This window comes from Bombina bombina, chromosome 3 (assembly GCF_027579735.1).
Source record: "Bombina bombina isolate aBomBom1 chromosome 3, aBomBom1.pri, whole genome shotgun sequence".
In the NCBI taxonomy this organism is placed as follows: Eukaryota; Metazoa; Chordata; class Amphibia; order Anura; family Bombinatoridae; genus Bombina; species Bombina bombina.
Window position 1 is genome coordinate 1,134,224,209 of NC_069501.1, and position 12,500 is coordinate 1,134,236,708.

Genomic DNA, 12,500 nt, shown 5'->3' on the forward strand with positions numbered 1-12,500 from the left:
ACAACTGAAAATCCACTCGCTGACTCTTATCCCAGATTAGACTGGATCCTTAAATCACACTGTACTTTAATCACAAACAGAAATCATCGCCAAACATCCAAAGTATCATGTAACAAAATACGGCACTTACTCTTATCCCAGGCGGGTTTTCACCGAGCACCAGCTGAGGCTTGAATCTTAGTCATGTGTGGGTGGCGGCGTAGCTTCAGGCGGACCTGCCGGGTGAGTGATGCAGACGCCGGTTACAGACTTCTGGTGCTGCAGATAGCTCACGCAAGTGAAATCAAAGCACAGAGAGAGCTGCTGGAGTTACGGAAAGGTGCAGGCACAGGTAGGGACCAAGCCGTCCCCTGGGTAAACGATAAGAACAAAAAGGCAGCACTCCGTGGTATTGCAGGTAAAAAAGGATGTTTAATCCAAGAAAATAGAAAATTACACACTAACACACAGGTAGGAGGTAAGAAGGGGGCGTGTCCTTACGCGTTTCGTGCCTCCAGGCACTTAGTCATAGGATGTTAGCCTATTGTGCACTGCCTGATTAAATTCTAACCTGAACCAATCACATCTGTGAATCAAGGCTGGAAATAATCACGCAAGTGCAAACAGGCCAGAACAGTTAAAACATTGTATCTGAGGACTGAACAATTCCCTAGTATTCAATCTGCTTAGGAGAAAGAATAACTGATAATTTTAACAACAGTTTAAGTCTTACAGATCCACTATGTATGATCCTAATGTTACTCATTATTCAATCAGAAAATTAGAAAAATACAGAGCACTAGATGAAATACATAAGAACTTTCTAGTTTGGATTGAAATACAAAACACTAGATGAAATGCATAAACTTTTTTAGTCTGGGTTTGAACACAAACACATGATAAAAATAAATATAAATGTGAGTTTGGATGTTCATATTTAATCTGTAAATAGACTAATGTCCCATTCTTTATTTAAGCCCTGAGGTTCCCTTGTACACAATGTAAAAATCCAAAATAATTCTTTCTTTGTCAGAATATTGAATTTATTGCCACCCCTAGGTGGCAGGAACACTTTGTCAATTGCTTTTATATTAAGATTGGGAACATTCGTAAAATGGTGCCAGTTAAAGTGATTTGCAACACTGGATGTCTTTACATAATTTTTTATATCTCTTTTATGCTCTCCAACTCGTTTTCTCAGGGTACGTGAGGTCTGACCCACGTATTGAACCCCACAAAAGTTGCACTGCAACAAATAGATAACAAAAGTTGAAGAGCAATTGATATAATGATTAATTTTATAACTCAAACCAGTTGCAAAACTTACAAAACTGTCACCACGAGAGATGACTTCACATGTGCCACAGTTCGGTGACAAGCAAGGAAAAGTACCTTTGCGGTTTAACCAGTTTTTCTTCTTCTTGTCAGGGTGACTGGATACCATACTGGGCGCAAGCATATTTCCCAATGTGGGAGCTTTTTTTGAAACAAATCTTATGCGACCCAAATATGGATTTAACATCTCATCACCCTCCAAGAGAGTTAGGTTCCTCTTTATAATTTTACACACTTCATTGAATTGTAAGGAATACTGTGTCGAAAAAACTATTAAATCTGAGAAACCATCTTTTTCTTTATTTGATTTTCTCTTGTTTCTTCTCACACAGTGTTCCTCTCTAACCTCTAAAAGACTCTTTTCCAGAGAGTTTGGGTTATATCCTCTTACCTGGAGTCTGTGTTTGAGCTCAATAGCCTGTTTTTCAAATGATACATCTCTAGTAGCATTTCTGCGTAAGCGCAAAAACTGGCTTCTGGGAATAGACTTAATCAAATGTTTGGGGTGACACGAGGTGGCATGCAAAATTGTGTTGCCTGCTGTCGGCTTCCTATATGTGTCAGTGAATATTCTGGCACTCAAAAGGACACATGAGCCTACAGGCATTGCACATGAGCGTCCAGTAACGTGGCAAAAAAATCCCCAGCTCCAAAGAGGCTGTCCTAGCACCCCGGTCATACAAATACTCGTTAACAGCTTTTTCTTGTTGGAGCAGGCAGTCGAACATTAGGAGTGTTGAATTCCAACGTGTCGGGCTGTCTCAAATCAAGCGCCTCACTGGCAGGTTGTTTCGCTGCTGGATATCTGACAAGTGCGCCATGGCCGTGTAGGAACGCCTGAAATGGCCACACACCTTCCTGGCCTTCTTCAGGACGTCCTGTAAGCCTGGGTACTTATGCACAAAGTGTTGTACAATCAGATTACACACATGTGCCATGCACGGCACATGTGTCAACTTGACCAATTTCAATGCCGCCACCAAATTACTTCCGTTGTCAGAAACAACTTTGAAATACAGCAAATAAACATTTTTTTTTAATGTATGCCTCAGAATGTAATAAATATAGACATTTGGGAAATTGTCTAATTCTCTATTATTACATGGGTATTTGCTAAACTTGGTAGGTAACTATTTTAGTCAGTCTAAAATGTTTAATAACCTCTGTATTGTTTTTATTTTTCAGACATATAATTTCAGATCTGCATAGAAATGTATATATATATATATATATATATATTGAAAGCATCTGTATTATTTTAAGAATATTTATGGAACTAAAAAGAAATGATTAATAACACTTATTTTATTTCAGATGGACCATAGAGGAATTCATGCATGCAGAACTTGTTGGAGATGTAGAACAGGCTGTATTTGTGTAAATGCATGTATATCAGATGTATAAATACCATTAATTTCAGAATAATTAGCAGTATTAATTTGTTTTAATATAGTATAATGCTAAAGACACATGATGTTTCATATTAAAATAATCAGAATAAATATTGTGACCTAGCCCAATGCATAATGGACATAGAACTTATTGATGCAAGGAAATTATGGCATTTATTACACATTTTAAATAAATATTTTCTTTCAATGTTGGATAGTAAATGTATTGCTGTGTTTGTTTGTCATGCTGCCCCCTGGTGTTATGATGCGAGAACTACAGCCAGAAGGCTTTTTAGGCTGTTAAAAATAAGATATTCCAGATATCCAATCAGAAAGGACAAGGCTTCCGTTGGGCATTTCCAATCCTCACCAATGATGGGAACTTATATAAGTTAATGCAAGAGAGAGAAACAGGACAGAGATTTTGCTGAGCTAACTTATAACTGGTGTGTTGGGCGTGAAAAGTTCCATTTTACTTTGGCAAAGCTGATCTACCCATTTCTCATTGATTGCAAAATATACTTATTGGTATTTCTGAGGTGAGATTAAACCTGCTGAAAGATATTGGATATTGATTGGTGTTCATAATGGTAATGTATTAAAATATTGTGGTAGATTGAAGAGAGCAAATTGTGTTTTTAAACTGTATCATTGCCTTGAATAGCTCTTAGCTTGCCTTTTTGTATGCAAATATTTAAAGTAAACATTCATTATTGCTGTATGTAAACAGACTTAAAGAAATAAAACAGAATTTATGCTTACCTGATAAATTTCTTTCTCTTGTGATGTATCGAGTCCACGGATTCATCCATACTTGTGGGATATTCTCCTTCCTAACAGGAAGTGGCAAAGAGAGCACCCACAGCAGAGCTGTCTATATAGCTCCTTCCTTAGCTCCACCCCCCCCAGTCATTCGACCGAAGGCTAGGAAGAAAAAGGAGAAACTATAGGGTGCAGAGGTGACTGAAGATTTTAAAATAAAAATATACTACCTGTCTTAAACAGACAGGGCGGGCCGTGGACTCGATATATCACAAGAGAAAGAAATTTATCAGGTAAGCATAAATTCGGTTTTCTCTTGTAAGATGTATCGAGTCCACGGATTCATCCATACTTGTGGGATACCAATACCAAAGCTTTAGGACACGGATGAAGGGAGGGAACAAGACAGGTACCTTAAACGGAAGGCACCACTGCTTGTACAACCTTTCTCCCAAAAATAGCCTCCGAAGAAGCAAAAGTATTGAATTTGGAAAATTTGGAAAAAGTATGAAGCGAAGACCAAGTCGCCGCCTTACAAATCTGTTCAACAGAAGCCTAATTTTTAAAAGTCCATGTGGAAGCCACAGCTCTAGTAGAATGAGCAGTAATCCTTTCAGGAGGCTGCTGGCCAGCAGTCTCATAAGCCAAACGGATGATGCTTTTCAGCCAAAAAGAAAGAGAGGTAGCCGTAACTTTTTGGCCTCTCCGCTTACCAGAATAAACAACAAACAATGAAGATGTTTGACGGAAATCTTTGGTTGCTTGTAAGTAGAACTTTAAAGCACGAACCACATCAAGATTGTGCAACAGACATTCCTTCTTTGAAGAAGGATTAGGATACAGCGAAGGAACAACAATTTCCTGATTGATATTCCTATTAGAAACAACCTTAGGAAGGAATCCAGGTTTGGTACGCAAAACCACCTTATCTGCATGGAAAACAAGATAAGGTGAGTCACACTGTAAAGCAGAAAACTCAGAAACTCTTCGAGCCGAAGAGATAGCTACTAAACACAGAACTTTCCAAGATAGAAGCTTAATATCTATGGAATGCATAGGTTCAAACGGAACCCCTTGAAGGACTTTAAGAACTAAATTCAGGCTCCATGGTGGAGTGACAGGTTTGAATACAGGCTTGATTCTGGCTAAATATATATACAAACAGTGTGAACTAGTCACACAAGGGGGCGCTACAATATGCTATATGAAAGGTAAAATAGTGTCGGATTGACACGTCTGTAATAAGCAGTATAAAACAAACAGAAATAAATCTTATATACAAATTGGAATGAATCTTAGAACACCATTGGCATATAAAACGAAGTATAATGTCCTTGGTAAGGTATAAGCTTTTCAAGTGGTGGCTGCCTCCTCCTCCCTGGCAGGTCCAGGTGATACTATACAAAAAGGAAAAGAACAGAGGGGTGCCTTATGTGATGTATTGTCAGATGTAAACACAATGAATTTAAAAGATAGCCAAATGGGTACTCACATACTCCAAGAACACATTGATGTGTTAGTAGGGACAGGCTGCAGATTATTACAGGTGTGACAGCTCACCCATTCAGTCACGCTCTCAATGATGTGGTGCTGGAGAATTACAGGAAACACAGGAAAGGAGCACTACATGTGCAGACCATTAAGAGTATAAACAGCAAAATTGTACTGGATATAAAATGGGTACTCACATGCTCCCAAAGCACACCAATGTGCTGGTGGGAACAGGCTGCAGATTTAGGCAGGTGTGGCAGCTCACCTCAAGGCACAATCTCAAATGCTGTGAGGTAGTAGATCCAATTTTCCAAAGTAAACTTGTACCAAATGTTAGGGATATCTCTTGTAAAGGATATCAGGCAGAAAGTAGGTAGAGTAATCCACTCGCAGATGAATTAAAAAATATAATTTATTAAAAACACAAAAATAAAATACAACACATAGGTTTGTTGTGGCAAGTGGACCAAGGGGTTAACAGTGTGGACCCCAATATTTGCAAACGCGTTTCTCGGTTAGCAAACCGTTTCATCAGGCATATAATAATTCTCAAACCTACCTCTGCCTTTTATACTTAACAAACTAGCATACAAAACATTTACCTCCCTTCTGGAGGGTGTGTTTTCTAATTAGTGGTTGATGAACACCTGTCTAAACACAGCAGTATCTCTAATTGCAGTTTTATACAAGGAAAAACCTACAATTTGTAAATGCAAATATTTAAATACATTATAGAAATACAAATGTAAGCAACATAATATGACAAACAGAAGTAAATATTTGAATATCTAAGAAAAGTACATAAAAACTAAAAATTGTCCAATGTTTAAAACAATGAAAAATGTTAACCTTATTGCAGCCTGTTTATATTAAAAATATCGACTGCAATCTTAAGATTTCAGCGTAACTAAACATCGGCTAAAGTGAGAGGGATCCCTATATGTGTCTTTATTAGAAATGAACTTTTTGGTGAAAGTGTATTAATATCGATTAGATAGTGGCTATGTCTTTGAAAACTTCGTAGGAATAGCTTAACTGTTTGTATCCGCTGGCAACGGATTCTCATTGGTCTTTGTAACTAAGTCTGAAGAGGTTCTGTCATAGGCTGCAGAGATATCATGTGTGTCAAAATGTGCACTCTCTCAGCCAATTGCAACGTAACTGCACGATCGACATACTTGTAACAAATGTATTTCTTTTCTGGGAGAACTCCGTTCGGAGCATTTGTAAAGAGGGAAAAGATTTTTAGCCCCATGTTTGATAAACTTCGGCTGATGACCGGCTAATGTTCCAGCCGTGCTTATTGCTAGTTTTTTTAATACCCGACTTGCCCCACTAGCAATAAGCACGGCTGGAACATCCCTCTCACTTTAGCCGATGTTTAGTTACGCTGAAATCTTAAGATTGGAGTCAGTATTTTTAATATAAACAGGCTGCAATAAGGTGAACATTTTTCATTGTTTTAAACATTGGACAATTTTTTAGTTTTTCTTAGATATTCAAATATTTACTTCTGTTTGTCATATTATGTTGCTTACATTTGTATTTCTATAATGTATTTAAATATTTGCATTTACAAATTGTAGGTTTTTCCTTGTATAAAACTGCAATTAGAGATACTGCTGTGTTTAGACAGGTGTTCATCAACCACTAATTAGAAAACACACCCTCCAGAAGGGAGGTAAATGTTTTGTATGCTAGTTTGTTAGGTATAAAAGGCAGAGGTAGGTTTGAGAATTATTATATGCCTGATGAAACGGTTTGCTAACCGAGAAACGCGTTTGCAAATATTGGGGTCCACACTGTTAACCCCTTGGTCCACTTGCCACAACAAACCTATGTGTTGTATTTTATTTTTGTGTTTTTAATAAATTATATTTTTTAATTCATCTGCGAGTGGATTACTCTACCTACTTTCTGCCTGACATCCTTTACAAGAGATATCCCTAACATTTGGTACAAGTTTACTTTGGAAAATTGGATCTACTGCCTTACAGCATTTGAGATTGTGTCTTGAGGTGAGCTGCCACACCTGCCTAAATCTGCAGCCTGTTCCCACCAGCACATTGGTGTGCTTTTGGAGCATGTGAGTACCCATTTTATATCCAGTACAATTTTGCTGTTTATACTCTTAATGGTCTGCACATGTAGTGCTCCTTTCCTGTGTTTCCTGTAATTCTCCAGCACCACATCATTGAGAGCGTGACTGAATGGGTGAGCTGTCACACCTGTAATAATCTGCAGCCTGTCCCTACTAACACATCAGTGTGTTCTTGGAGTATGTGAGTACCCATTTGGCTATCTTTTAAATTCATTGTGTTTACATCTGACAATACATCACATGAGGCACCCCTCTGTTCTTTTCCTTTTTTATTCTGACTAAAGCCTGACTAAACACTTGAACGTCTGGGACATCTGCCAGATGCTTGTGTAAAAGAATAGACAAAGCAGAAATCTGTCCTTTTAAGGAGCTATCTGATAATCCCTTCTCCAATCCTTCTTGGAGAAAAGACAATATTCTACGAATCCTAATCTTACTCCATGAGTAACTCTTGGATTCACACCAATAAAGATATTTGCGCCAAATCTTAGGATAGATTTTCCTGGTGACAGGCTTTCTAGCTTGAATCAGGGTATCAATGACTGACTCAGAGAAACCACGCTTTGATAAAATCAGGCGTTCAATCTCCAAGCAGTCAGACACAGAGAAATTAGATTTGGATGCTTGAATGGACCTTGGATTAGAAGGTCCTGTCTCATTGCAGAGTCCACGGTGGAACAGATGACATGTCCACTAGGTCTGCATACCAAGTCCTGCGTGGCCACGCAGGTGCTATCAGAATCACCGAAGCTCTCTCCTGCTTGATTCTGACAACCAGACGTGGGAGGAGAGGAAACGGTGGAAATACATAGGCCAGATTGAAGGACCAAGGCACTGCTAGAGCATCTATCAGTACCGCCTGGGGATCCCGGGACCTGGACCCGTAATAAGGAAGCTTGGCATTCTGACGGGACGCCATCAGATCCAATTCTGGTGTGCCCCATAGCTGAGTCAGCTGGGCAAATATTTCCGGATGGAGCTCCCACTCCCTCGGATGAAAAGTCTGACAACTTAGGAAATCTGCCTCCCAGTTCTCTACCCCTGGGATATGGATTGCTGAAAGATGGCAAGAGTGAGACTCCGTCCATCGGATTATTTTGGTTACTTCCATCATCGCTAGAGGACTCCGTGTTCCTCCTTGGTGATTGATGTAAGCTACAGTAGTGATGTTGTCCGACTGAAATCTGATGAATTTGGCCGCAGCTAGCTGAGGCCACGCCTGAAGCGCATTGAATATCGCTCTCAGTTCTAGAATGTTTATCGGGAGGAGAGTTTCCTCCCGAGACCATAAGCCCTGTGCTTTCAGGGAGTTCCAGACTGCACCCCAGCCTAGCAGGCTGGCATCTGTCATTACAATAATCCACTCTGGCCTGCAGAAACACATTCCCTGAGCCAGGTGGTCCTGAGACAACCACCAGAGAAGAGAATCTCTGGTCTCCTGATCCAGATGAATTTGCGGAGATATATCTGCATTATCCCCATTCCACTGTTTGAGCATGCACAGTTGCAGTGGTCTGAGGTGTAGGCGTTCAAAAGGAACTATGTCCATTGCCGCTACCATGAGTCCGATTACCTCCATACACTGAGCCACTGATGGCCGAGGAATGGAATGGAGAGCTTGGCAAGTGGTTAAGAGTTTTGTTTTTTTGACCTCCGTCAGAAATATTTTCATTTCTACATAGTCTATCAGAGTCCCTAGGAAAGAAACTCTTGTGAGAGGGAAGAGAGAACTCTTTTTTTATGTTCACCTTCCACCCGTGAGATCTCAGAAAAGCCAACACAATGTCTGTGTGAGACTTGGTTAACTGGAAAGTCGACGCCTGAATTAAGATGTTGTCTAGATAAGGCGCCACTGCTATGCCCCACGGTCTTAAAACTGCCAAAAGGGACCCTAGCACCTTCGTGAAAATCCTGGGAGCCGTGGCCAACCCTAAGGGAAGAGCCACAAACTGGTAGTGCCTGTCCAGAAAGGTGAATCTGAGGAATTGATGATGATCTCTGTGAATAGGGATGTGTAGATACGCATCCTTTAAGTCCACGGTAGTCATATATTGACCCTCCTGGATCAGAGTTAGAATAGTCCGAATAGTCTCCATCTTGAATGATGGTACTCTGAGGAACTTGTTTAGAATTTTGAGATCCAAGATTGGTCTGAAAGTTCCCTCTTTTTTTGGGAACCACAAACAGGTTTGAGTAAAAACCTAGCCCTTGTTCCGCTTTTGGAACTGGGCGGATCACTCCCATGGTATGTAGGTCTTCTACACAGCGTAAGAACGCCTCTCTCTTTGTCTGGTTTGCAGACAATTGAGAAACATGAAATCTCCCCCTTGGGGGGGAGACTTTGAAGTCCAGAAGATATCCCTGGGACACAATTTCTAGAGCCCAGGAATCGTGAACATCCCTTGCCCAAGCCTGAGCGAAGAGAAAGTCTGCCCCCTACTAGATCCGTTCCCGGATCGGGGGCTACCCCTTCATGCTGTCTTAGAGGCAGCTGCAGGCTTCTTGGCCTGTTTACCCTTGTTCCAAGCCTGGTTAGGTCTCCAGACTGACTTGGATTGGGCAAAATTCCCCTCTTGCTTTGCAGCAGGGGAAGCTGAAGCAGGACCACACTTGAAGTTCCGAAAGGAACGAAAATTATTTTGTTTGGTCCTCATTTTATTTGTTTTATCCTGAGGGAGGGCGTGGCCTTTCCCTCCAGTGATGTCTGAAATAATCTCTTTCAGTTCAGGCACGAATAGGGTCTTTCCTTTGAAAGGGATGTTCAAAAGTTTAGATTTTGATGACACATCAGCAGACCAGGACTTAAGCAATAACGCCCTGCGTGCTAAAATGGCAAAACCTGAATTCTTTGCCGCTAATTTAGCCAATTGGAAAGCGGCATCTGTAATGAAAGAATAAGCCAATTTAAGGGCCTTAATTCTATCCATAATATCCTCTAATGGAGTCTCCATCTGAAGAGCCTCTTCTAAAGCTTCGAACCAGAAAGCAGCTGCAGTAGTTACAGGAACAATGCACACAATAGTTTGGAGAAGAAAACCTTGATGAACAAAAATTTTCTTTAGGAGACCCTCTAATTTTTTATCCATAGGATCTTTGAAAGCACAACTGTCTTCGATAGGTATAGTTGTACACTTAGCGAGAGTAGAAACAGCTCCCTCCACCTTAGGAACCGTCTGCCACGAGTCCCGCATGGTGTCAGATATGGGAAACATTTTCTTAAAAACAGGAGAGGGAGCTAACGGAATACCTGGTCTATCCCACTCCTTAGTAACAATATTTACAATCCTCTTAGGGACTGGAAAAACATCAGTGTAAACAGGAACCTCTAAGTATTTATCCATTTTACACAATTTCTCTGGGACCACAATAGGGTCACAATCATCCAGAGTCGCTAATACCTCCCTGAGCAACAAGCTGAGGTGTTCAAGCTTAAATTTAAATGCCGTCATATCAGAATCTGTCTGAGGGAGCGTCTTTCCTGAATCAGAAATTTCTCCCTCAGATAGCGAATCCCTTACCCCTACTGCAGAACATTGTGAGGGTATATCGGATATGGCTACTAAAGCGTCAGAAGGCTCAGCAGTTTTTCTTAACCCAGAACTGTCACGCTTTCCTTGTAAACCAGGCAGTTTAGATAAAACCGCTGTGAGGGTTGTATTCATAACTGTGGCCATGTCTTGTAAAGTAAATTAAGTCGACGCACTAGAAGTACTTGGCGTCACTTGTGCGGGCGTTACTGGTTGTGACACTTGGGGAGAGCTAGATGGCAAACCCTCAATTCCTTCTGTCTGAGAATCATCTATTGCTATATTTTTAAGTGCTATAATATGTTCTTTATAATTTATAGACATATCAGTGCAAGTGGGACACATTCTAAGAGGGGGTTTCACAATGGCTTCTAAACACATTGAACAAGGATTTTCCTTGTTGTCAGACATGTTAAACAGGCTAGTAATGAAACAACCAAGCTTGGAAAACACTTTATTCAAAGTAAATAATACTTAGGAAAAAAAAAACGGTACTGTGCCTTTAAGAGAAAAAAAGATGCACAAACTCTGCAAAATAGTGTAAAAAAGCAGTAAACGTTAGTAAATTTTTACAGTAGAATCATAAAGCCTTAGTAAGTTTGCACAGCCAGCCAAATAAATGATTAACCCCTTAATGTAAAAACCGGATTGACAAAACGTCAAAAAAACGGTATAAAAACGTTCAGCACCTTGCCACAGCTCTGCTGTGGTGCCTACCTGCCCTTTAGGATAGATTTGTGGGGAAAAACCTTCTTTTAGGCCCTCAAACACAGCAGGACCCTCTGGAGAAGCAGCTGGATGTCTTCAGAGTAAAAGAAACTGCGCAACTGAGGTGCGAAAATAGGCCCCTCCCACCTCACTCTATGTTAGTAGGGCCTAAAAGAATCACATCAAAGTGTTTCTAGACTAGCCATGTGGGTTGATAACCCCTAAATCAGCCACAATGACCCCTTAAAGTCCCTCAAAAAACATTACATTATTCAATAAAAAAAACGTTTTTTTCCCATAAGTGCCACCAGTAACAAATGAGCCCTCTATGCAAGCTGGGATTCTCTATTAAGTGTCTTAATACAGCTTACCCTTCCCTCATGGGGATATTGTCAGCCTTTTCTAGATTTATCACAGTCTGTCTAGAAAAAAATTGACTGAACTTACCTCAATGCAGCTTAGCATGCAAACCGTTCCCCCCCCAACTGAAGTTTTCCTGTACTCCTCAGCTTCTGTGGGAACAGCAGTGGATCTTAGTTACAAAGTGCTAAGATCATTATCCTCCTTGCAGAAATCTTCATCCCTTTTCTGCCAGATAGTGAATAGTACACACCGGTACCATTTAAAATAACAAACTTTTGCTTGAGAAAATAAAAAATAACATTTTTGTCATCACACTCACTTTACCCTTCCTAGCAGTTAAGCAGGCAAAAAGAATGACTGGGGGTGGAGCTAAGGGAGGAGCTATATAGACAGCTCTGCTGTGGGTGCTCTCTTTGCCACTTCCTGTTAGGAAGGAGAATATCCCACAAGTATGGATGAATCCGTGGACTCGATACATCTTACAAGAGAAATTGTATTTTAAAGCTAGTATTTCATAGCCTGTATATCGTTAAACAAATCCTTGATGCTAAATTGTTTTATCTGTGTAAATATAGAGTTATAACTTAGAGTTTGATTGTTGGCACAAATAATATATATAACTTCTAGTGTTTAAATTATATAGACTGTCCTATTGTTTAAATAAAAATTATTAGAATTGTATTGCTTGGATTTTAGCAGTTAAAGATCTTGGAATCTCATTGTGTTAACTGGGTGAAATTTCTTTTGTGAATAAGGTAAACTTTTATAGATTTGGCACAGCCTATTTGAATAATTTTTAAACGCATATAATATTGACTCATATTCTAGTATTGCAAATATATT